The sequence below is a fragment of the Ambystoma mexicanum genome, chromosome 3p, assembly GCF_040938575.1.
Source record: "Ambystoma mexicanum isolate Mex_15411 chromosome 3p, UKY_AmexF1_1, whole genome shotgun sequence".
In the NCBI taxonomy this organism is placed as follows: domain Eukaryota; kingdom Metazoa; phylum Chordata; class Amphibia; order Caudata; family Ambystomatidae; genus Ambystoma; species Ambystoma mexicanum.
Window position 1 is genome coordinate 590,636,767 of NC_090925.1, and position 27,226 is coordinate 590,663,992.

Consider the following 27,226-nt stretch of genomic DNA (forward strand, 5'->3'; position numbering starts at 1 on the left):
TGTGAATGCATAACCTGCCAACCTATCCAAAGGCATGTGGAGGCAGATGGCCATAATGCCCAAGCCACGCCTACAGTCAACGGCCCATGGAAGAAATTCAGAGGCCACTGAATGCCTTTGACCCCACATCAAAATGCTTGTGATGACAGAAATGCACCATAGCATCAGTTCATATCTGACCTCATGCAATCTGGAGGAGCATTTATCAGGGCAGCCCATGGCCATATGACCAACTGTCACCCCCTGTGGCCACCTGTAACCCTTAACCATCCAGCACCATGAAACCCACAGTGAAAGCCCCCTAGCCAATATGTAACGTGTTCCACGTAAGTGACACATGACCCTTGAATCGGCACGGAGTTGCAGCGCAAATGACACAGCAGGTAATCATGTCTCCGTGCCCTTCTCTAAACATGCCATTGCTCTGTGTTGCCAATAAAATATACACAGTCCAGTGTGGTACAATAGCATGCTGACTCCCCAGAGCTAACCACAAGTCAACAAAAACCCAGACATACCAAACTCTCTCGTGACACCTATCATGGTGAATGTCAGAGGGCACATGTACAAATGTTTAGAGAGTGTTCCCAATACATGTCAACACACCCCTTTGGTCAGCATCCAAAATGCACCATAGTCCTTTTCAGCTGTATATCAACCACTATGATGACTCATCCTCAAGAAGGTTTGCATACTGCCCAGGGAGAAGAAGCAAGGCCTAACATGACTGGGGCAACACAGCCTGCCGCTGTCACAACTAAGATGCCCACTCCAACCACCAGCACCTTAGCCACCAGCCCGGCTCACTGCAGTCATGGTACAAGCTGAAAGACCCCTCCACGACAAAACTTGTCACTAATACCTGCAAGGCAGCTGCACCCATTAGCAAGTCTGCCAACACCCGAGCAGATATGGCTGCTAACACTACCAACACCACCCACGTAGTGGCACTATGGGGAAATGCTGAAAACCTCTTGCCAGGCTGAAGATGCATCCAGTCTGCAAGCTTCTCCTGAATCCTCGAACAATGCAGTGGAACCAGCATCACTAAATAGACACAGGGACTGATGCCAATGTTGCCTTTCCACCTGGGGGTGCCATTGGGTGGGGGAACAGGTAGCTGTGCAACACTGACAGCCTTGTCCACAGCCCTGACATTGTTTCCCAGTAGATACTTGAAGGGATCTGTCACAGGATGAACAATATTGAGCAGCACTAGGAGTACTTGAAAATATAATGGAACAGTAGCTGCAATATCTGTAGACCATTGATGATGCTGGGCAGGGCTCACCCAAATGGATGGCTGGGGCACTTGGCAGGCAGTGCCACCACCTCACAAATGTGACAGCATGAAATAGGGTGGTAGGTCAGAGGGGTTGAGAGCAGGCAGACCTAACATCGGCAGGTAAGGAGACAATGTAGTGAACACTTCTCCAGTCAATGCAGCATATCCGGGGTCTGGATTCAGAAAGTTCCACTTCTGTCACCCCACAGAAGGCTCACTTCCAGGAAGATGCTGTCATCAGCCCCAACACTCAACCACATGCTCACAACCTGAGGAATCTGCCGTGTGAAAATGGTCAGATCAATAGGACTCCAGTTTCAGAGTCAATCACGTTGGAGATTAGGTTGGAGGGTGGGGAAAGGTGTTGGGGATGAGGGTGGAGGGAGTTTCAGTATGTTGGGGGATGAGGGTGGAGGGGGGGGCACGTGTGTTGCATTGTTTGGAAATAAAGTTACTATCCAAACATGCAATGAAGAAAGCACAGAGTGAGTGTGATGTATTTTCTATGTGACTACATACAACATACAACCATGTGATGTTATCTAGTGTTCTAAGAAATAGTTGTCTATCAGTTCTTCATGCATGAACCGTCCGTCTCTGCCTTCCACATGGACAATGCATGGCAGCATGTGGTCACAGGTTTGTTTTTTGTGATCCTCCTTTGGGGGAGCCATGTTTACTTCCAGGGGCATGGGGACTGTCCACTGATGCAATGCTGTGCAGCATGGCACACACTATAACTATTGTCCCAACCTTGCTGGCTTGTACATTAGGGTAACTCCCGTCTGATGGAGGCAACGGTACCTTCTCTTCAGCAGGGCAACGGTACACTCAATACAATGCCTGGTCCTGATGTGTGCCCCACTACCTGCAACTTCAGGTGCTGTCTGAGGGTTCTGGACAGGTGTCATCAGCGACGGAGCTGGGCGTAGCTGCAGTCACCTGCAAAAACAAAGGGGATGGCCATCAGATGTTTTACAATGTGTGGCAATAATAAGTAGTTATGACATGATGGCCTCATTATGCTCCCATGTACATTTAGAAATATTGCAAATTCCACCATTGGGGTCTCTGTCTCTCAGTTATGGTGGGTTTCAAGAAATACCGGGCAACATGCTGTATGCCATAAGAAAAAAAAAACTTGTCAACAACACTGAATTCACCAAATGTACCTACTATACGCTGTTAGTGGATTACTAATCGCCATGTTCTTTGTGGATCTTCAGTTCTTGTCACTCATTTAAGTGCTCTGTTATGCTTTCTGATATCCCTATGGACTTTGTGATGGCGATCGTGCATATCGGAAAGACATGCATGGGGTTGCTGCCTTCATAACATTGCTAACCATGTGTGGTGCGCTGTCATCTTCCACAGGATGTCTCTGCCAAGACCTGTCTCCATATAGTTTATGCATGCATTGTAGTACCTGTAGTCCAACTTTTGTACATATGGAATTATGCATTTCTGTCATGGCTCCATGTTGGGAGGAGTGTGTCAGTTGTTGTAGGACTTCTTATGTGGTGTATCACAGGGCAGGTCTGTCATGCACAGGTGTGTGTTAGAGCATGCATTACTTTTTCTTTAAGTAGGAAACCCCCCCTCACAGTCATTTCAACCTTTCTCGCTTGTGACCATCGTATCAATTATTTGAAGTTGTCTCAGCTACCTATGACCAGGTCGGTTGTCCTCTGTTGTTCTTTGTGTATACAGGTAGTGTACTCTTACGCAGGACAATGGCAGCAAATATGGAACCCAGGAAATGGGCACAACAGTGGCTCATGTTAAGGCTGGGATCACAGGTCACCTGTACATTTATGAAATTCTGTTGTTTTCTGTTCCGGTACATCCCTTTTGACACCTGGGTGTCCACCAATGTGGCACGAGTACAGTCCGGATCTGCAATGGCATTTGGAAAGTGGGCAGCTACATGAATCGTGCCATTGTCACATTTACCACTGCTGGAGAGGTGGGCAGGGAGATGTGCTGGGGTGCAAATTGCATGAGCATAGCTAGCATCTAACCAAACACTATGGGAAGCCTTTGACATGCCATGGAACATGCCCACAGTGTGCCGGAAAGTGCCTGTGGCAAACAGTGCAGCAGCAACGTAGGCTCCAGCAGTGGTGGAACGGCTGTTCCTATGTTGACACTGCTCTCTCTATCTGCCTTACCAGAGTGAATAGCTGAGCTGTGGTCTGCTTGTGCAGGCGGTACAGTGTCATGAGCTGCCCATCAATGAGCGTTCAGGATGAATGGGTGCACTCCTTACATGGCTTCTCCTCCACCTTTATGAAGGCTCTATTATGACATGCAGCTGCTCTGCACAACTATGCAGCTAATTGAAGAGAAGGTGGTAATGGAGCTCAGGAATTGCTACTGTTCGTGCCTGCATGGTATTTGAAAGTGTTTTGGGGATGTTAGTGGCTGCATGGTATTTGAAAGTGTTTTGGGGATGTTAGGGGCTGCATGGTATTTGAAAGTGTTTAGGGGATGTTAGTGGTTGAATGGTATTTGAAAGTGTTTTGGGGATGTTAGTGGCTGCATGGTATTTGAAAGTGTTTTGGGGATGTTAGTGGCTGCATGGTATTTGAAAGTGTTTAGGGGATGTTAGTGGCTGAATGGTATTTGAAAGTGTTTAGGGGATGTTAGTGGCTGAATGGTATTTGGAAGTGTTTTGGGGATGTTAGGGGCTGCATGGTATTTGAAAGTGTTTAGGGGATGTTAGTGGCTGAATGGTATTTGAAAGTGTTTTGGGGATGTTAGTGGCTGCATGGTATTTGAAAGTGTTTTGGGGATGTTAGTGGCTGCATGGTATTTTAAAGTGTTTTGGGGATGTTAGTGGCTGAATGGTATTTGAAAGTGTTTAGGGGATGTTAGTGGCTGAATGGTATTTGAAAGTGTTTTGGGGATGTTAGTGGCTGCATGGTATTTGAAAGTGTTTTGGGGATGTTAGTGGTTGCATGGTATTTGAAAGTGTTTTGGGGATGTTAGTGGCTGAATGGTATTTGAAAGTGTTTAGGGGATGTTAGTGGCTGAATGGTATTTGAAAGTGTTTAGGGGATGTTAGTGGCTGCATGGTATTTGAAAGTGTTTTGGGGATGTTAGTGGCTGCATGGTATTTGAAAGTGTTTTGGGGATGTTAGTGGCTGAATGGTATTTGAAAGTGTTTTGGGGATGTTAGTGGCTGAATGGTATTTGAAAGTGTTTTGGGGATGTTAGTGGCTGAATGGTATTTGAAAGTGTTTAGGGGATGTTAGTGGCTGCATGGTATTTGAACGTGTTTTGGGGATGTTAGTGGCTGCATGGTATTTGAAAGTGTTTTGGGGATGTTAGAGGCTGCATGGTATTTGAAAGTGTTTTGGGGATGTTAGGGGCTGCATGGTATTTGAAAGTGTTTCTGGGATAGATGTGACTCTTTTATACCCTTTCAGGGCTTATTGGGTGCACCTGTTCGTTCATTTCCATCGCAAGAATCCATGTATCACCGCCTTTTGGGTGGAGGTAACTGTTTTGGTGAAATTACCACAAATTTTGGTCATATTTCGGTGGGATTTCACCTTCTAACGTGGTCGATTTTTCATTTTAGTTCCTGGTGCTAATTCCACTGGAGGAATTACATTGGGGGTCTTATCACTTGTTCTTGTCGGTAATTTCTCGAGGAAGAATGAACAGAGAGAATTAGCGCCACTTTTAGGTTTCCGTTCATTCGGCAGAGTGCTAAAGGTGACAGTAATTTCAGTACCACAGTGATTGAGGCCCATTGTGGCTACCCCTTGCGATGATTAAATGTGACGATAGACATAAAGCTTCCTCGTCACTAAAGGCAAAGCAGTGGCCAAAACATTGCAGTCTACTGTAAATGTATCAGGCAGAGTCACACTAAAACAACACTACCTAGTTCATAGGATCTATCGATTCTATACCCATTCTCTCCATATTAATATTTTGGATCATGCGACCGTACTTAAGAGCCACCAAAGCACCAAAGTGACCAAGCATTGGCAATGCCAACAGTTTTGGCTTTTGTGTCGGCATAGGAAAGGCATTTGCCAGGCACTGTCCTAGTGGTATTAACTCACCATCTATGGTAACAGGTGTAAAATGGTGCAAATACCTGGGCATATAATATAATTGCCTGGCAAATGCCTAATACTTTTGTACAAGCAAAAACGACAGATTTGACAATCCCTGTTTTTAAGAGTGAAGCAGATGCCATAGTGCTTAAAAAATTGTGCGCCTGAATGCAGACCAGGTTGACATTTTTATTACAGCAGTAGCACATTTACAGCTTCAATTAAGTAATTAAGTCCCAGGAGACTGAGTTGAAAAAACACTGGCAGGCACTCTGTCCAAAATGTTTGATTGTAAGGCTTGAGAAAGCTAGCTCAAAGAGATCCCAGGAGGATGTGTTTTGGGTGGTGAGGGACAAGAAGTGGGTGCAAATGGCCATTGGGATAAGCATTGCCATGGGCAGTCAATGGGGTGGGTAAGTAACCAAACAAGACCTACTAGCTTCGTGTCCCTCCTCATATGCCATTTCTCCGTAGCTGTGCTCTAATGCAATAGTTGAGAAACGAGTTGAGATTGCATACGGTTTAAAATACTGATTTATTCATCTCTGCAGAGGAGTTTTAATGACATGTTCGACATACAGTAACTTGAATAATTATGATACACCAGTGTTGTTATGAATTATTATGGACTTGTCCGTGCAAACATTGTAAAGCAGTACTTTCAATGATCAATTAAAGTTGTTGTTTTTTTGATTGACATGCAGCAGGGTTTCTTAGTGGTCTGAGAGCTAGAAAAACATTTATTGTAAAACTGTTCAAAATGACACTTTGGGAGTGAGCTGTTCTCCTAGCATGTACATCTACACAGGACAATTTCTTACAATGCACACTGGGGCTGTACAAGTAAGTAATGACATTCTTGTTCCTTGAAGATTCCCGAAATGTATCAAGAATCAACAGACATATCATAAAGGTCCTGGCTGTGAAAACATCACTTTCAAATTGTTAAAAAAGTTATGATTAGTGCCAAAAGTGGCACAAAAAGTCAAGGATTTCGAATAGTAAAGCTTCAATAGCGCACTCCGAGCACAAATTAACTTTTTTCTAGTTGACGTTAGGCACCAGTGAATTTAAAGGTTTCCACTCGTGAAATGGTAGGGATACACGAACTTGCAGAAAGGTGTCCCAGTGAAAAGTCATGCTTTTCGGATTCCCAAAGGATTTTCCGAGGGTCAAACTTATGCATCTCGCAGTGAGGTAGGAGGCTCGCCATCCATTTGCAAGGCCTGATACTCGAGAAGGGAGTTTGACCCCATTAGTAAGAAGCCCTGAGCTATTCTAAAACAGGCTTGAGGTCCTTCATAAATAGCAGCTCACTTACGATTTCCATTGGGAGTTTTGTTTGGCTGTCAAGTTAGGAGTGGAAAGGGCAGGCTCACAAACTGGTGGGTTTGGAGGAGTTTTGGAGTGCTTTTGGTGAGTTTATGAGAGTTTGTGGGTGTTTTAGAAGAGTTTGTTCATTGTTAGTGGTGCTTTTGATGTCTTGCCATCCTGTTGTATTACCTTTTGTCTGTTCATGCGTGTTCTTTAGGCTCATTCTCTAACCCTCCCTTTTACCCTTGCTCCCTTTTAAACACATTTTTTAAAAATCCTCTTAAACTTTTCCCGTTTCGTTTACACAATTGTTTTAAAAAAGTTGCCTAACTCCTTCCCTTCCCTTCCCTTCCCTTCCCTTCCCTTTGGAAACCTTTGTGTGTGAGCCCGACAACTCTTCCTATGCTGTGCTCCATCACCTTCCTTAACGTTTTTGTGTTCTGAGAACCCTTTCAAATTGTGTGAGTCGTGTGAGGATCCCCTTGTTTGTCGATGTCACTTGTTTGTGTTTTGCACGCTATTTTACGCACCTTAAGCCGCATTATAGGAGCCCACACATTCCACTATATCCCTCCAACATTGTGCAAGCTTCCTGGGCTGCCCTTCCTTGTCAGGATGATATATTTAAAAAAAGCATGGATCACCTACAAAGCAGTCTTGAATTAAACACCAACATGCAGCTAAACTGCACCCCATCGGGAGCTCTTGCACTTCACATGGTAAAACTATCAAAAGGTTGGATTCTAAGCTAGCCCATAAAAGAAAGACTTGTATGCAATCCCTCTCCCGCCATGTCCTGTCTATCTGTAAGTAAACCCCAGAAGAGGCTCAAAATTCTCCCACCATCCTCCAGTTCTGCAAAATACTAACGATGTGGCTCTTTCAGCAATACGTGCTGGACGGATACAAAACCTTCCCTTCACCAACAGTACTGCGCTATTGTATAAAATGACAAGCCCAATGTTGGCACCTTCCTGTTGTAAAGCACAGTGTGCGCTATAAGCAATACAAATAAAAACATAAAATGCATGTGGGACTACTTGCTGGAGGGTGTGACTGTCAGTGAGGAGGCAGACCATGTGATATGTAAACTCTTCCAGAAGAGAGCTCATTGGTGTAACACAAGTTTAACCTCATCCTGACCGTCTGTACAACCCCCCCTTATGTCTGACCCAGCACAACCTGACCCAGTGGCACCATTGACTTGCAGGTGTTCAATACAGCTGTGTAAATGGGCACCACCTCCTTAAATTAAATTACATTTCTTTACAATACTAAATCAAATATTTGTACCAAAACGGTCCACCACAGACAGTGGGTAAAAATAAATACAAAGCCTGTGACCAAGGGAATGAGACCCCTAGTGCTGCCTAGTCCCTTGCGAATTCTATCGCTGCTTCAAAAAACATTTAAAGTTATAGAATGCTTTTTTTTTAAAAAGACAATTAGTCCTGTATTAACACGTGCACCATTGGAAAACATAAAACGTGAAGTTCAACCAGGCGACAAAATGGTGAAAAACAAGGATGTCCAATGCATTTTGGACTATGAAGAGTCCTTCGTCACGGACTACATCTGTGGTAACATAATACACAAACAGAACAAACAAATGATATAAATATTAAAGTCAACAAGCATCCCTTTGTCATGTGACATCGAAGAGCACAATCCAGTACTTTACCCATGACCTTTCTAACCCCCCATTGCACGTACGGATATCAGTTCACCATCTGTTTCCGAAAAAATTCAGAAAGGCGGGATGACTCTAACCATCTCCTCTGTATACTAACATAAACCTCTAAGCTCTCTATTTTTTGTAGCTAGTCCCTTAGACACTATACTCTTACTGCTGTATACAGTATTGTACACAGTCACGTTAGGAAATATACAGTATCAATGGCCATTACCCGCAAAGGTGACCACAGATTTACCTGGCGACCTGAATCTACAATCAGACTACCTACAAAAACCCTTGCTAGAAACAAAAACCTGGTGTAGAATTCACAAATACCTCTCGTTAAGGTACTTGTGCTGAGGCCCTACTGTGAGAAATAAACATAAGTAGCTGCACATGGTCACATAGGAATGGAAAAAGCCACACACTTGGAACTGAGCTGAAAATGTACAAGAGATTGCAAGAGACCGTCAAGGTGCACACTATGTGAACAATGTCTGAGGTGTAAAAGTCAACTTGAAAGAGGCACAAGACAAGAACACTAATGAAGTTACTGTGGTAAGGGCAGCAGCTGCTTATGGCAGGTGTGCCAGTAGATAAGTCTAACCATGGATGCAGCTCAGAAAACAATACATATTGTAAAAGCCTACATGTAGGATAAGGCGGGCGTCGTGGCATCATCATGGCCAACATGATGACATCACAACGGGTTGGATGACGTGGGTAAGACCACAAAACCAAGATAAACTAAAACAATAGTGGTGTGAAGTAAGTGATATGGTAAGTACGACACAGATCTGACTGTGTTGGTGAATATGAGAAGACAAATAAGGCAGCAGTCCATTGTACAGTGTTCCCCTTCTAAGAGGAAAACTGTGGCCACGCTGGACAGGGATGAAGGAATGGTGACAGGTGTCAGGAACCTGAGGGCATCCTCCCATCTACTCCCATTGGATCTTCATCTCAGATGGCCAGGAAAAGGCCATCGCTTTTGAATTCTGACCCTTGGGGTGGATATGCGAGGGAGGGTCACCTGGGTGGAGGGACCTCGGGGAGTGTGAAGAGGATGTCTTCAGGTGAGACATTGTATCCCCCTTTCCCATATGAGAATGAGTCCTGCCCCCCCCCTCCTTGCCTTTGTAGGGTATTGCAAGTCCCAGCAGCAATAGACCGGCCTAGGTTTGAGATATCTACTTCCATTTTCAGGTATGCTGGTTCCAGACACCACTCCTGAGTAGGGTCTAGCCTTTCTTTCACCTCTGTGTATAAGCCCATCTGCACCGGTACCATGTTTTCTACACATCTTCTTGGTACAAAGGGGCATCAATTGTAGACACTCATTCTGAGTGTGTTACAGAGCTAGACTTACTACAACAGGCTCCAGGGCTTAGTATATGTCTTGTTCCCACCAGGTTTCGCTTCGGTTCCTGTATTGACACCAGATCTTTGTCAGACGGGAAGGCCTCCATTCCTCTACCGTTCGGTAATCTACCTAGTCCCATCCGGATCGTTCTGCTCCTATACACTGTAGGTTCTTTACCAACCGTCATCTCACCTGGGTGCATGGGGTAGATCCCCGCACTGATTTGCAATAGCACGGCATCCAGTGACTCGGTTCGGGTGAGGTGGTGGATTGGAATGTGTTTTTCCCACCCTCTCTAGGTACACAAGGTGTTTGGTGTTGGAACTACATGCTACAATTCTATGCATGGTTTCTTCTGTTGGTGATGGCATGCCTAGTGGGGTTTTTCATGTTAATTTTTGATTGTTTATTGGGTCTATTTTATCCACATGGGTTAGTTACCCATTTTTTATGATCTTCTAAAAGTTGGTTTTTCCACATCCACAGGGCTCCAATTTTCCGTCGTGGCCTGAAGAGGGCGGCATATCAATCTTCCCGCCGAAATGTCCACACCTAGCATCAGGCACCCCTGCACACATAGGGTGTCCGGTGCCTATTCTTGGGACCTTGACCTGGGACGTGTCTTTAGGCCCCAAACAAAGAAATACATTACTGGCATTCTACATCTGGACTTCCTAACAACTCCCTTATTCTCTAGATTAGTACATGTATGGGGGATGGTTGTTCTTTCTTATTTCCATGCCTTTCTAAGGTAGGGGGTTATCCAGACAGCAATTTTGAAAGTGTAATTCATTTCCATATATTCAATTTATCTGGGAAACTGTGTTCTCTGTTTTCTTCAGATGTTTATTTCAGTTTGTATTATGTTGTTCACAATAGAATAAGTAATTTGTAAATGATTCAAATTAATTTTGAATTTGCTCTATTTATGTTCTGTGTGGGCTATTGAATACCCCAATTATCTGGACTATTCATCTGTCCAAAATACAATAAAATAGTATATATAGTATAATAATAGTATATAGTATAAATAACTTTGACCACAATCAGGTATTTGAATGGTCCATTTGGGGACAAACTACTTTGTTTTGACTTATATTACTCATTTGTTCCCAAATGCTTTTGGGTTTCCTCTTTGGGTACTGTGTCAAACACTTCTCAGACATCTGGCTCTCACTCCGGCGTGGTTCAAGGCCAGCTATGTCACTGCTTTTAACACTCTCCTCCCTGATGACTACAAGATCCTATTCGGGGTGGCATGGCCCTGATTTTCCCTGAGGGAGTTCCTGCCACCATCATCCCCACTCAATACTACCCCTCCTTTGAATGCCTTGTTGCAGGCTGTCTGTCTCTCCAACTCTATTACTCACGCTCGCTACATCTACAGGCCCCCTGGAGCTAACCACACTTCCTCTCGGATTGGGTATATCTCTCTTCCTCTCTCTTGCCTCCTCCCCAAACTCCTCTTCCTTGGGGATTTCAACTGCACACTATCGCGACCTCTGATTCTCTTCCCCTCAAAATGTTTCCCTCTGGTCCAACCCACTCTGCCGGTCATACCTTGGATGCTCTCCTCTCTTCGGACATCCCTCTGCAACCCTTGTCCTACTGCGCTCTCCAGACCGACAATCTCTCCCCTCCGCCCATCTTGAGCTCACTGGGCCACACATGATGCCTCTACCCGCACTGCCAGCCTCCTTCTATGTCATTCAAACGATGAAGCATGTGCCAGTAGCTGCATTTGCCACCACCTTCATCCCACCTCCCTCCCCTACCTCTGACTCTCCCACTGAATCTGCACTGTCTAACCTCCATCACTAATACCCTGGGCATCCTTGCCCCTGCCATGGGGATCCGCATGAAGCCTGCCACCAAATACAATTCTTGGTATGACTCCGCATTGGCAGCCTAGAAAAGAAAGTGCAAAGCTGCTTAGTGGAAGTGGCATGTACATCCCCTGACAAACTGGCCTGCTGCCTGCTCCAAAGGCAATATGGTCTCGCCATCCACTCCAAGAAGAAGACTCATGTTCAATCCCGCAACTTGGGGGCAACTAACAGCATGGCTGAAGGCTGAACTTTTCAAAATCTGCAAGGAACTGGCCAATCCTACTGCATTCTCCTCCCCTCCCAAACTCTCTGCACTGCACTTGCCTCCCATTTCCCCACCAAAACTCAGGACATCCTGTCCTCACTGTCATCTCCTCCCCGCTCCATCTCCCCTCTTCCCTTGCCTCCCTTGGCCCCTTTTCCCCGTGCCATTCTCTCCTCCTTCTCACCCATTGCCCCAGAGGAGGCTTCTAGAGTAGTACGCTCTATGAAAGTGTCCTCCAACCAGGTGCCCCCCTGCTCCTCCAGAACTATCAAGCACAACATCTTCCTCTCACACCATCCTTGGCTGCCCTCTGTAACCACTCCTTTGCCACTGACTTTTTCCCACACCACATCAAGCTATCTGCAGACCCCTCTTGCCCGGCTAACTATTGCCCTATCTCTATCAACCCCTTCCTGGCCAAACTTATGGAGAAGTTGGTCATCCCCCAACTGACCCACCACACCGAACTGGCTGGCTGCCTCCACGACCACCAGTCTGGCTTCAGAACATCCAGAGGCATGGAAACTTCTCTCCTGAACATCAGTTAAGACATGCTCTCAAACGTGGACTCTAACTCTTCCTCTGTTCTGATCCTCCTCGATCTTTACTTTGCCTTTGACACGGTCAATCATGCCATCGTCATGAATCGTCTTCGTTATACTTTTGTATCACGGACTGGGCACTGGCATATCTGACCTCTTTCCTTTCAAACCAACCCTCCCAAGTGAAATTGGGCCCTTTCCTTTCCTCCACCTGACTCATTACCTGTAGTGTCCCTCAGGAATCTATCCTATCACCATGGCTTTTCAACATCAGCGTTGCCCCCTTGCCCACCTGATCTCCACCTTCTCTCTCACTTCCAATGCTACGCTGATGACACTCAGCTTACCCTTAAAATTTCCTTCCTGTACCATCCCCCTTCCTCACTCATACCTGACTGCCTGACTGCTATTCAGACGGGGTGCTCTGCTAACGAGCTCTGCCTTAATGGCAGTAAGACTCCTCATCGGAACACCAGCTCCCTCCTTTCCTCTCTCTCTCTGGCCGCCTACTCTGGACCCTCTTCCTACTCCTACCTGTGAGGCTAAGAACCTTTGGGTCATTTTTGACTCCCTCTCCTTCTATCCTCACATTGCTGACGTCTCCATGAAGTCAAACTATCAGCTGCACCTCCTCTGAGGTATTCTTCCTTTTCTCACTTTCCCCCAGAAGCTCACTGTCTCCAGAGCTCTGGTCCTCTCTAGGCTGGACTACTGCAACAGCCTATATGAAATCTTCCTGCCTCTACTCTCTGTAGAATAGGACTGTGAGACTTGTCATTGGCCTCAAGCCCAGGGATTGTATCTCTCCAGCTCTGAAATCTCTTCACTGGCTCCCAGTGGTGGCAAGGATCAAGTTCAAGACCCTTTGCATCGTCCACAAGGCTTTCTGGGGCCTGAAACCGTACTACCTCCAAAGCTTTCTTCCTAAACATCTCCCTTCTCGAGCTCTCCGGTCATCCACCTCCAACTCTCTGAGGGTCAGTCGCTTTTCCAAGCAGAGAGTTGAGGACAGATCTTTTTCTTCCGCTGGGGCCTCCTTCTGGAACAGCCTCCCTGCCTCTCTCAGACTTAAGCAGAACCACCTGTGGTTCTGAAAGCAACGCAAGACCTTCTGCTTTCTCTCTTCCTCTTCCATATTGATAACCCGTCTGGTCCACGCACTGGTCACATGGCCACCCTCTGAACTTGGGCCCAGGTCCCTACTTGTCCAGTTGCACCTCGCTCTGCCTCCTGGCTCTCCAAGCACTTGTGGTCTGTATCTGTAACCCTACAGTCCCCTCTCTCTGCGCTTAAGAGCCACACGTTGGCTGCACTTTCCTTCCCTGCACTGAGCCACCAGCTGACTGCACTTTGATTACCTGCACTTCTCCACCCCTCCAACCCCCTTTTTGGCCCTTTTCCCCAACCACTTCCCATCACTTGGGAGATCTGAATGACATAGGGGGCCTCATTATAGGTTTGCGGGTCGGGGAACTATGTTACTGGTAAGCTTGCCGGTACGGTAGTTTCCAGACCAGTGAACTACGAATTGTGCTCGCTGGTCCCTTCCTGCCTCGCCTGGTGCATCCAACCTCCCAATTCCCATTCAGCCCTATGGGGCCGAATGGGAATGGGGAGCATCTTTTTTCCAGTGCCCGCAAATGGGCAATACCGGGTCCGGCAGGGCCGTAATGATCCGGTCATTGCCCATTCACGGGCGCGGGAAAAAAATGACACTGGTGTCAGCCGTGCCTGTGTTACCGCCGATGTCACAATGAGGGCCAAGGTCTAGTAAGATCGTTGTTTTGTCCTCCCTCTGTTCCCTCCCTTCTCTTTTGCGGCCTAGAAACACTTGTATGCATATCATATCATATCATATCATATCTGAGGGTTTAATCTGCCCCCGTCTTGTTCTTTGGCTCTTGTGTTTCTGTCTACAAAAAGCACTTGATGGACCAGATTCCACGGATGGGAAGAAATCTGTCTGCACTGCGCTACTGAAGAACTGTGCGTTTAGGTCTGTATTGTCACTTTCTGACCCAGATATGTCTGAAGAACTGCTGTCTGTGTTTGATTTATTCATGCCAAAAGGTTTATACCTATCCATCCAGGAATATACTTCTTCATTCAGATAGGCATAAGTATCACTTCGAAACTTACATACTTCTTTCTGCTCAAGTTCTTTTTTATATGCGTCTAAAATTGTTAATATTTTCTGGATTTTGTTGAAATCCTCTTTGCACAGTGATTGAGTAAGTTCACTTTGTATTTTATGTATGTCTGCCTCAATAGTACCCAACTGTTGAGATAGTTCTAGGGTAGTCAAAAGAATTAAGTCTAGTAAACACTTGTTCACGATCTGCTCCCATCTGTGGAAGAAACCTTTTGACGTCATCACATTTGCCTTGATGACGCCACAAAGCCAGGACTCTTGATAGTCCACAATGCATTGGATATCCTTGTTTTTCTCCATTTCATCTCCGGATTAAAACTGATGTCTTATGTTTACCAATAGTGCACGTGTACATGACTAATTGTCTTTCAGAAAAGGTATGGTATAACTTGAATGGGGTTTTGAAGCAGTGATACCATTCACAAGGGACTAGGCAGCACCAGGGCTCTCATTCCCTTAGTCTCGGGCTTTGCATTGCCATTGACTTGCAAGATTACTTTGCAATGTGGATGTCATGAAATGTCATGAAAAGTACATCCTGTGCAACCACCCCACCCTCTTCTAGATGACCAAAGAAGAGGCTTGTAAAATAGGTGCATGGTTCATTGGGAGAGTGCAGGTAAAAATGTGTGTTAGTTGCTCCTCTGGTTGGTAGACCCAAAGCAATGAAGGCAGAAAATCTGGTCTGTGAGCATTCTACTTGGACCCAGTAAGTAGCTGAGCTGGTTAATTGAGCCAAATTAAAAGAGCCAGAATCACTACTGAATCGAATGTTGGTGTGGACCACACAGCATCAGTCAAGCATGCACTATGTAGAAGCTGTTGTCTAGATCCACTGGTTGGTAGGGTCAAATAAATTGAGGTAAAATCCTGCAGTTTGTGAGCGCGGTACTAGATCCAAATACATTGAGGATGGAAAAACGAAATATGTACTTTTGCAATGCTCTCTACGAGTATGTCATAGTCAAAGACTCCACCACCTTTCCCTGTGCCACTAAATCTGCATCACATTCACTGGCTTACACAAGTCTTCATCATCTGAGGAATCTGTTGTGTGGTCTTCCAAGAAATTGACCTGGTGCTTTCTCCATCCATAGACTTCAGCGATAAGAGGCTTGTTCCCTTTTATAACATGAAGCACCTCCTGGATCTGTGACAATAGCCCTATTAGCACTACAATCCTGTACACACTGGGCCCTGGCCAGGGGCTGCTTTGTCATTCCACAGCTAATTGAACAAGTACAGATGGCCACACTAACCAGTTGCCAAGCCGTAATGGCAGCAAATGTTCATCATGTTCATCACTAATCGGTTAGCATGTATTGACACATAGGCAGCTGGTCTGCAATGTGTCCAGTGAAGTGGGCAGCCTGATTCATATTGCAAGGAAGATTGGCAGAATAGCCTCTTATTTATTCCACTCTCCAGAAGCTCGCCCTGCTGACAGCTAAGTTAGTGTCGGGTGTTACGGAGAATGAGTGTGGACTGTCCGATCAACTTCTAGGCAGTGGTGGAGTACCGGACTGGGATGATGATCCCTGCACCAAACAAACAAACATTGCCCATCAATTGCCACTCTGTAGTTGTTAAGTAGACATTGTCCAATTGCCCGCTCCAGCTATTACAGTAGCCAGTTGCTGCACTGCACAGTTCTTGCTGGTGCTCCAGCACATTGAGGATTGCATTCCACAGAGTCAGAATCACAGCTTTCAGCTGATTGTAAGAGATATGGTGGTGAGACTGCAATTTCCAAACAAATGCCTGTCACTGCGGTAGTGACTAAAGTTGGCACAGGTCTTCTGGGCCACACAATCTCAATTAGTTTTGGGCACTGGCTTAAAGTGGGTCACCACAAGATGGAGGACATGGACAAAGCTGTGCACATGTATGGTTTCACCTATCACCGTGCTTGCAAAATTATTGGATGCATTATGAGCTACTACAAAGCCCAATTGTAAACCACATGGAGTAAGCCAATTTACCACAACATCATTTTCTTTCTCAAGGAGACAAACTGCACTGTGGGCCCTGCCATCAAACCCTTACATGCGCAAGGTGACTTGCTGGCAAATTACATTTGGCAGCTGCTTCCATGGGCTTTGCTGATGACCGGCACTCGGAAGGTGACCCAGTGTCCCGTGATGGCCATGAAGGCTGTGACTTGACCATTGGTCGATATTTCTAGTGTCAGATGTGCTTTCTTATCCTCGCAGTGCCCTTTCCACTGCTTCCACAACATGGTTGTAGATAATGGATACTGAAGTTCCCATTTAATAGTGCCGACTTGGAATTTCCCAGCAGAGATCATCGAAGCCAAGTAGCGATCTGAATCCCAGATTTTCTACAAAGGAATACGGCAGAAGTATATTGTCAACATTACAATAAGGTTGTCATTGAAAAGACTGAGCTTTTGTGTTTTGTGATATTTTGTGTCATATTCAAAGGACTCAGCAACAGTGGGCTGGTGAATTAATGGGGAAATACATTGTCTGTGTGCCATGGGATCTGCTATTAAAGATGGTTTCTGATGGTTTGTGAAAATCTGTGAATATGCAAGATTCTCTGGTTCAGATGGTGGTGCTAATGTGCCATTGCCTGCAGTCGAGCAGTGCTAGGAGGCTGCCCTATTCCCCTTTCTTTTTTGCCAAGAATGTGGATAATGCCCTGTTATGTGGACTCACAGGGTAGAGGTGCCAATTGAGTGCCAGGCTTCCCTAGCAAGGCACTTTTCTTGCATATCTTGCAGGTCGAAAGATGATCTTGATGGTTTTCTGATGTAAAATAAGTTTGCACTCCTGATGTTTTTGGAGAGCAGAGATTAGCCCTCACCCGTCCTCATTGTTGGGGTCTGCTCATTTGGGTTCTCTTGAATGAGGAGCCAGTGCTGTTGATGTGACTGTATGCAAAGTTATACTGCCACTAGCATGTGGTTTTTTTGGACCGCTTCTGGAAAAGGCTGAGTAGTGGCACCCTGTGCAAAGTGCTTGCATTTGGCAGTTCCATGGATTTGGCAATGCCTAGACCTTCTTCTTCAGTCTTTGGTCTCTGTTGTATTTTCAATGTAGCAGCGCCTTGGTCTCGATCTTGACTTAAGGGATGGAGCAGTCACAGTCGTCATTGCCATCTATTTCCAAGGAACTCAGAGGTGGGCAATTTTCAGGAAGAGGCGTCTTCTTCCTCATTATCCTGGGATCGCTCCCTTTGTTTATTAGCTGATTTTATACCTTCCCCATTTTGCACGTGTTGGCGTCAGCTCAACTTCCTCCTCCTTCCCTTCCTCCTGAAAGCCATTCACTGACGCTTGATGCATTTGGAAAGGCACTGCATGCATGATTACATTTCCTTCTGATACTGTTCTTTGCAGAGGAAGGGATCTGTGACTACCGATTTACCATCGTGGCCAGTTCAGAGCCCCATGTACTATCGTGGCTTCCCCGATGCAAAGAGATATTGCTTAACATCTAAAAAATGCTGAACCGATTCATTCCTGCCCCATTCTTTACCCTTTGCTCTACCATCTTTTAGTCCTGCAGTACATTCAGGCTTGTCAATTTAATCCGTAGTTCTCTTTAATAAATACATGTAGGGCTGTCAGTGATTTGCCATGCTCCTCTGCCTATGAAACGTACATGAGGTTCCAGTCATTTGGCCTTCTCCTCTGTCTACAAAATAGATTGTGTTTGGGGGTCTCAGTGCTTTGGCCTTCTCCTATGCCTAGTAATTGTGTGTTGAGTTCTCAGTGGTTTGCCACTTACTACACCTTGGAAACGGTTGCCTTCTCCCACCTCTAGTAAATGTAAGTGGGGCTCACAGTGCTTTGGCCTTTCCCTCAACATAGTAAATGGAGGTGGGGTTCAAAGTGTGTTTGCCTTTTCCTACGCCTATAAAATAGATGTGGGTTGTACTGCGGCTCATCCCCCGAATCCACACACCCTACCTGCTTACAAGTTATATGTCCTCATCCCTCTGAAGAATTCCAAACCAATTCTTCCTAGGCCCTATGTGTATTTAATTCTTCCCTAACCTAACTAAACCACACATCTCTTCTTTGTTTATGCATTTATTTATTTATTTATTTATTTATTTATTTATTTATTGCACATTTGTTAGGCGTCTATACAACAAAATAGTGTTTCAAGGCACCACAAGACAAAGTAGGGAGGCAACAAGGGGAGTAAAAAATAATGGCAAAAGACAGAAAATATACAATCGGGGTCCTACTAGGCTTTGTGATATTCGGACGTACACATGCTATAAAGAGAAGTGCAGGAGAAAGGGGATGAATGGAGTGGTGGACGGAGCAAGGTATGGGCAAGTGTAGGTGAGAGCCTGGGAGGGAAGTACTGAGGGGTGCCAAGGGAGGAATTGCTGGCTAAGTGTTAGGGTGGAGGAATCCCACGGGTGGATGCACAGCCACCCGGTAGGTTTAAATATGGCAATCATTAACTGCCCCAAGTTCCAAATCACCTGTCTTCATAGAGACGTAAAGTTGAACCCAGTAGAACCTCATATCTGAAACTGCAGTAGAAATGAGTGAAGATTGACTTGGGGGAACCAAGAAAAATTCTATGGGTTTGAAATTTCCCCAACCGTTCCACCTTGCCTATAAAATTGTACAAGGACATTGATTCCTTTGACTGGTCCATCTAGGACCAATAACTAGTTACTTAAAATGCACACTGGATCCAATTGTTTCAGAGCTTTTTGTTTTCTCAGCAAGCTGTCTGTGCCATCACATATGCCAATTTAGCAGAACCCGCACCCTTCTGCATCAGCCTGCCTCGTCTGTCCCGTGCCCTCTCCATGGTCCTGCTTGCATCAGTGTCTCCGATTCGCCTCTCACTCCAACGCCATCGAGCATGCATCCGCTTCTCGACCACACTCTGCTTGCAACCGTGCTGCTATTTAGTGGTGAAAGTGGGTGCTTTCAACCATTGGAGCACACTTCTAAGCCTTCATTTATTAATGTTATTAATTGCTATTAAGGTAATCAAACTTTTCATCAGCTAACTTATAAATTATGCTATGTTTAATTCCATTATTGATGCAATCCGTTATATTCAATGCAGTTAGTGTTGTCACCAGTGATGTCATCAGCGATGTGATTTGTTATGTCATCAGTGTTCGCATTCAATATGTAATTAGTGATGTCATCTGTGATGTCATCATTGTGGTCATAGGCTGCACAACAGGGGGTGCGAGGTTAAGGTGGCTTTAGCTGAATTTCAGGGTTTTTTTGCGTTAAGTTTTCTCACCTTAACATCCCTGCAACTACAGTTTATTCTTGTATTTCAAAGGTTTTGTTACAATGTATTGCTCAACATAACGTCCCTGCAACTACAGTTATTTCCTTGAATTTCAAGGGTTGTGTTATTTCATAGATTTTTAGAATGCTTCCAGATCACTAGCATGGTCTTCGGCCATGGTCAGTGGGCATGGCCTTTGGCCGTGCCCACTGTCCATTTTAAAAACGCTATCAGACCATTAATCATGGCCTTTGGATTGCAGGCTTTGAAAAGTCACAATGTTTTTAGGCATTGCCTAGTGAGATTACATGTTTTGCCCTGCAGCACACACTTTGGTAAAGCAGCGTGCTCCAAGCAGTGCACCTCTTTTCGGCAACATAATTTTGGCGCGGGGCAATTTGGCATGACCATTCTGCCACTGCATCCATTTCGGCGTGCCCATTTCACTGCGAAAGACATTCCGGCGCTGTTATTTTGGCGTCAGGGATGTTTGGACGTGGCTGCCACAGCAGCCACGTCTAAATGCCCTCTTGCCAAATAAGATCACAGGACTGCACTGCAACAAAACTCGCCACCTCCCAGTTGCGTTGCTTTTCTTTTAATTACATTAAATTAGTTAAATGAAAAAACATACAGCTTTGAACTCTGGTCTGACAGAGTTTAAGGCCGAGCATTTAACCACTACGCCACAATGGCTTGGGACTTCACTTGGCATACATTTTATATTTAGCCTATAATTTAATATGTTCAATGATAAAAGGCTAAGCATGAAACTTTAATATCATTGTAGCATAATGGTTAAGTTCTGCGTCTCAAGCTCCTTCAGGTCAAGGTTCTCAGATTTCAATGTAAATGTGATTTTTTTTCTTTTTTATAATGTTGCCCAGAGACAGTCTAGTCCTCTTTTTGAACGTTTGTGCAGTGTTATTTGTGAGGGATTGTGTGTACAGTGTGCATTTGCTCCGTGAAGGCGAGTGTTAGCCTGTGCGCACACGTTTGTACTCGTGTTTGTATGTGAGTATTGTGAAACGTTCAGTGTGAGTTTTCAGTGTCAGTGTGTTGGTGTGTGTGTGCATGTCTCCTTGTAATTCAGAAGATGCCTATCCAGTTCTTGTTTTTTTAAAATACATTTTGTGACTTGTAGTTTTGTTTTGTGCATCAAGTGCCCTGTACTACAACTCCCAAAATGCGAATTAAAAAGGAAATCTGAATGATCACCTTACAAATAACAAGGCACGCGTGGAATATAAGATTATATACAATACATGTATCATGGCTATATTCATGATTTCTCCTGCATGTCTATTTGTTTGGGTTAAATGGTAGTAGGGGATCTGTAAGTTATTGAAGGAGGAGGCACGTAGTGTAGAATCAGAAGAGGGGGAAAAAAGTAAAAGGAAAGATTTCTATCAATGGAAATCTTCCCTGGTCTCCTTGGATAAACAAATATGCCTTATATCAGCTAAGAACTATTGATTATCAATAGTTAGTGCTAAAAAGAACATATACAACAACAGAATTGACAAATCTCAACATGAGTCCAAGAAGATCTTTACAATCCTTAAAGAACTTGAGAAGCCGAATATCATTTTGGAGGACAGCATTACTAGAGACGTGGATTGGTGCACCTCCATCCAAAATGCCATGACAGAGACGCTAGAAAAAATAAAATGTACTATTGAGAAAGTAAAACTCTCAGAATTGACTGCTCTACATAGCTTTGTTGTTGATCCTAATCAGAAGATTGGTACTGATCTATGCCCAGAACCTCCTATTTTTAACTCCCGACCGATGTTGGAAACAGAGTTTAGGCTGGTGCTGATCAAACTTAAACACTCACCTTGCAAAGGTGATATCTTTCCTGCCATGGCAACTAAAGCATGTTCGGAATTCCTGATAACCTCCCTTACCAGAATTATGAATACCTCCCCCAAAGAAGGATGTGCCCCTGCGTGACTGAACAAGTTTGGGTCACTCCACTCTTGAAGAAACAAGGTATTAACCCGTCCAACCCTACAAATTACAGACCTATTGCCAATCCCTCTTTTCTCCTCATGATTCTGGACAGAATTGCTTATTAACAAGTGCTAAGCCACTTGGAGAACAATACCATCCTTAACAAATATCTCTGTGGCTTTCGACAAGGTCATAGTACGGAGTCTGCTCTTCTGGATTTAAAATCCAACATGATGTATAGGCTCAATGATGGACAGAATATAGTGATTGTGGTGTTAGATTTATCTGCAGCGTTGGGTCTGGTGGACCATGCCCTATTACTGCAGAAACTTTGTGATGTCCCTAATTTCAGTGATCTATCACTGGCATAGATTGAATTGTTTCTGGGAAGCAGAATGGTTAGAGTATGCAGCAATATAGTAGAAGATACACCAGTCTCTCTGAAGTATGGGATCCCACAGGGGGCCTGTTTGTCGCCCATATTGTATAATATCTTCTCAACCCCTCTTTTTACCATGCTGGAAAAAAAAAGATCTACTTTTCAAATGATACCGATGACACCCAGTGCCTCATCCCCCTTACAGGAGATTACGGGGAGGATGTGATATGTATTAATAAAATCTATAATTTGATTTACGACCGGATGTGTAGGAATGGATGATTACATACCTTTCCATTGAAAAATTTTCCATCAAAACTTTTTCCATCACATTTTTTCCAACAAAACTATGTTCTTCGAATGCATTTTTATTTTATTTTTTTACAGGCGGTCCCCACCAACCTCCCATTTTTAACCCTTAAAAACCAACCCCAAACCAAATTAACCCTTTACCCCAAAAATATACATTCAATTAACATATTTTCTTTGGGAAAGATGTGATGGAAAAAGTTTTGATGGAACATTTTTCGATGGAAGGACTGCATACTGAATGGATTGGTATTGAACTGTGAAAAGACAGAACTTATGGTTGTGGGTTCTGTCCATAGATTAAAAATCCTTAACAAGGATTACCAACAATTTCTTATTGGAGACTGCCTAATCAAAACCAAAGATAAAATGAAAACTCTGAGTGTTACTTTCGATCAATCTCTCCATCAAAGCCAAGGTCAGCAGTCTGGTATCATCTTCAGCTTACTATATCAAGCTACTGCACCACATTCGTCCCTATCTGTCCCAAAAGAGCTGTGAAAAAGTGGCGAGATCCATTATTGGTGACAAAATTGTCAGGAGGAGTCTTCATTGGCATCCCATTAGGACAAGAATCAAATTCCGCCTCATCTCAATCACGTTTAAATGCTTAGCAGGACAATTTCCATCCTATGTGGCAGATAACCTGAAGAGAAAAATAAACACAAGGAACCTGCAATCAAACAACCTCAAGCTATTGGAAACTCCCATCACTAACTCAGTCTTTGTTAAGAGCTTCGCATTCTGGGCAGTCACACCCAAAAGCTGGAATGCAATGCCCTTTGATCTGAGAAGCTGTGAATCTCTTGAAATATTTAAAAAAAAGCTCAAAACTCATTTATTTGATTAGGAAATCCCACATCCCCTGTTGGTAACGTAGGGAGAGTAGGGTCTTGTCGTCTGTTCTTGCCATCTGTGTCTTCAGACCTTCGGTCTTGGTCTCCGTATGCCTCCGGGCCCTTTGGTTGCATCATGTACAAGTAAATGAAAGTAAAGTAAAGTAGAATATGTTTTTTTCAGCTGGGGAAACTGAAAATAAGGGGCTGGAGAGTGTGATGTCTACTTTTCCCCGCCATTTTCAAAGTCTAAAAGTAACGCAATATATTTAAGGAATAATGGGACTGTGTGGAAAGCCCCTCCCTTGAGCTTAAAAGAAAGTCGTGTTTGCGCTGGCTCACGTGCATTGGAAGAAGTGCAACTATTATTAACCCATTGGTAGTGAAGCTCAAAAGACCTTCTTAAAATCATGCAGTGTTCGGTGAACGTTTCCATGAAGGAGGCCAGATGGATCAGAGGCATGCCTGTTTGACTACATAGTCCAAAATACAGAGTGTTTACCAAAATATACTGTTTTAAATAAAATAAAAAAAATCTTGATCCCTGGTCTACCAGAGTTCAAGGACCAGCATTCAACTAGTACGCCACAATGGCTCAGTGCTTCAAGGTACAAACATTTCAAATTTTGTCTACAATTTAAGTTTGTCCAATTGTAAAAGGCTAAGTATGAAACTTGTGAGAATTCAAACAATAATGTAATTGTAGCATGCAGCTTAAGTGCTGCATCTCAAACTCCTGCAGGCCAGGGTTCTCAAAGGCAGAGTTCACTATAAATATGTTTTCATTTTATTTTTTCAGTTTTATAATGTTGCCCAGAGATGGTGTAATGCATGTTCTATTCTGTTTTATAATGTTGCAGTAAATAATTGTGTTTCATGTTTAAAATGTGTTCAATTCTTCAATGGCGGTGTAATACATGTCCCATCCTGTTTTATAATGTTGCAGTAAATACATGTTTTTCATGTTTAATCCAGATTACAAAATGCAAAGTGCCTGCAGGTTCATGCCAATAGCAACCTCTCGCATCAAAACATCCTTGTGCAGATGGGTGCAAAAAGCAAAGTGTCTGCAGGTTAATGTCACACCAATTGCGACCTCTCACACCAAAACATCCTTGTGCCGAGAGGTCCCTGTGGCCAACTGACTGCGTCTAATTGGGAGTGCCCAAGTGGGACCTGCGTGGAAACGGTCACGCCATAACGGCATGCGCCTAACTGGCTGTGCTGAAATGTCATGACCCGTGCTCCAAGCCCATTGTTTTATTGCTGGTCTCTTGGTAACTGTTGTGATACATCCCATGACCCCAACTAACCACATTTAAGCAGCACGGAAACAGGAAAAAATAGCTGGCTGCAAGAATAACAAATGCCCACATACTTTCTACACCCAACAGGGTCAGTCCTTGTTACTGCATGGATGGGAGACCCGGGCCACCAGTGATTTGTAATCCTCAATGTTACTGTAGCTGTAAAAGTATCTATTTTTTTAATATGTATGAAAGATTGCAGGCTTTGAAAAGTCCCAATGTTTTTAGTTAGTGTGATTAAATGATTTGGCGAGGATCACACACTTTAGTTAAGCAGCGTGCTACAAGCCCCTTGTTTTATGGCTGGTCTCTTAGTGACTGTCATGATACATCGCACAACCTCAACTAACTGCATTTAAGCACCACACAAAATTGTAAAAAATGATCAGCTGCAAGAATAACATATGCCCAGGTACTTGTGCCCGCCCTAGCGAAAATCAAAATCTGGCACTTATGAATATAAGCACAGTAAGTGACCATATATTTTAAAGTGAAATATACAAATGTAGCGCAATTGACCTTCTCCTTAAAAGAAAGTGCACAAGACAAAATAGCATTGGACTTTAAAAAAAGTAATGAACACCAGAAAAATAACATGAGAGAGGAAACCTCCCAATAAATGTGCTGGCAAAGTATAAAAGGTTCTCACCTTTTAAACACAGCAATCTGTAGTGAAATATCACATGGAAAACAAAATCCCAATACGAAACAAGTGCTCGTGGTTTTGTGGGTAAGCATCTGCACTGGGAACATGACAACCTGAGTATAATTCTGGTATCCAAATACTTGCGCAAGCTTGCCAACCTCAAAGAAACCCAAGGGGTTGCATCCACCGTCTGAAAAAAAGTTACGCTGTCCACCCAGATGTGTCCTTTACTGGCGCCCTGAAAAGCAGCCACATTCAGGGGCAAATAACTGCACCAGTGTCCAGGATTGCAAACTCTCTTGCCACATCATGGGCAAATCCTCATGACTTACTTGCCCTCTAATTTACCCTCCTTAACCCCATCTCTGGCTTTCAACAATACAATTGTGGCATTATTCCCCCCATCTTCACTGTGAGACTACACATACCAGAATGCAATTCAGCAAAAGGCAAAAATAAATTGTCTCTGGGTGCAAAACTTTCAAGGTCTGACAGTAGCAGGTTTAAAATAACAATAATGTGGATGCCGTGTGTTATGAGATATTTTAAAACTAAGAAAACACACAGCATTCAGGACTGTGGACTGTCTGCCATCCATGCAGTAAATGCGACCGACCCTGCTTAGTTTCAAAGCAAGGAAGGATCCAGTCCGCTTAGGCTATGTTTCTCTAAGTGGTCTTGTAAGATAGGCTCATTTATTAGGCAACGTGGCCTTAAGAAGACAACCGCTTCCTCCCTTTGAAGCTAAGCAGGGTTTGTCCCAGTTACTGCAAGCATGGGAAATCCACTGTTGGTTTGTAAAAATATCTATTTATTTTGTATTATTATTGACTGGGAGACTACACATACCAGAATGCAATTCAGCAAAAGGCAAAGAATTGTCACTGAATGCAAATCCTTTACGGACTGACAGTAGAATGGTTTTTAAAAAAATAATTCAGATGCCCATCCATGCAGTAACAGGGACTGACCCTGCTTGGCTTCAAGGTGGGACCGTCCCTGCTTAGCTTCAAAGCAAGGAAAGGGCTGGCCCGTTCCTCTAAGTGGTCTTCTATGTTTGGCTCATTTATCTGGTAACATGGCCTGAAGAGGCTGGCCCCCTTCTCACTATGAATCTAAGCAGCGTCTATCCTGGTTACTGCATGGATGGCAATTGTTTTTCACCCACAACATCACTATAGCTGTAAAACTATCTTTAAAAAGAAAGAATTACAAAATGTAATCATCAGTACTGAACTACACATACCGTAGTCCTTTGCAGCTGCAAAAAAGCAATGCTTTTCTGCCCCCCAGCACCTCACCAAGTGTCCCCCTCATCTGTGCCAGCTCCCCCCACTCCCCAGTTGGCCTTCCCTTTGCCCCCACAGCAAATGCTGTTCCTGTGACGCAGTTTGCTTTCAGATGTCGGCTGTAGCCGAGGCTATGGAAAGCTTTGTTCTGCAAACTCAGTCCCTAGACCCCCGTCAACTCCAAAGTTTCCGGCAAATAGCTTTTTACTGCATTTCATTTTCCCATATCCTCAGCTATAGCCACGAATATCTCTGGCATCGAGAGAAAAACAAGTTGGTGGTTGTTTCCTTTCTGAAAACCATGATCCTGCAATGCACCATGGGAGATATCCCTATTTGTTGGGGGTATGGGAGGCACTCCTTTCACCATCACATATTTTAATAACTATGGCACAGAATAACCTCCAACCAAGCAAAGCACTCTTTTGAACACTTCATGCCCAAGTTGTTTCAGACCTGGTACAAATCCTTCCAGCGGTTTGGGCTGTGCGCTTTGGCAACAATTGAACTTTTTTGTCTATGGGAAAATGAATGGGAAGTATGCCGCAATTTTAGATTTTTTTTTACGCTTAATAACTTTCTTACTGTTTAACAAATCTTTGCGAAATGTTGAAGTCTCGGGGGCGCAGACTTTTAATCACTTTCGAATTTCGGTCAAATCCGTTACTCAAATCAAAGGTTATTAACAATAGAATTTTGAGTGGTTCCTATGTGTTTCCGACTCACCTTAACAGTTAAGATAGCTGCCCTATAGTTCAAT

The 27,226-nt window shown here is 44.2% G+C and overlaps 1 protein-coding gene across 1 annotated transcript in view; it reads left to right on the forward strand.

Moving 5' to 3' along the window:
• LOC138579930 (adenosine deaminase-like) overlaps positions 1–27,226 on the forward strand; it is a 325,526-nt gene that overhangs the window by 55,305 nt on the left and 242,995 nt on the right. The window lies entirely within an intron of this gene.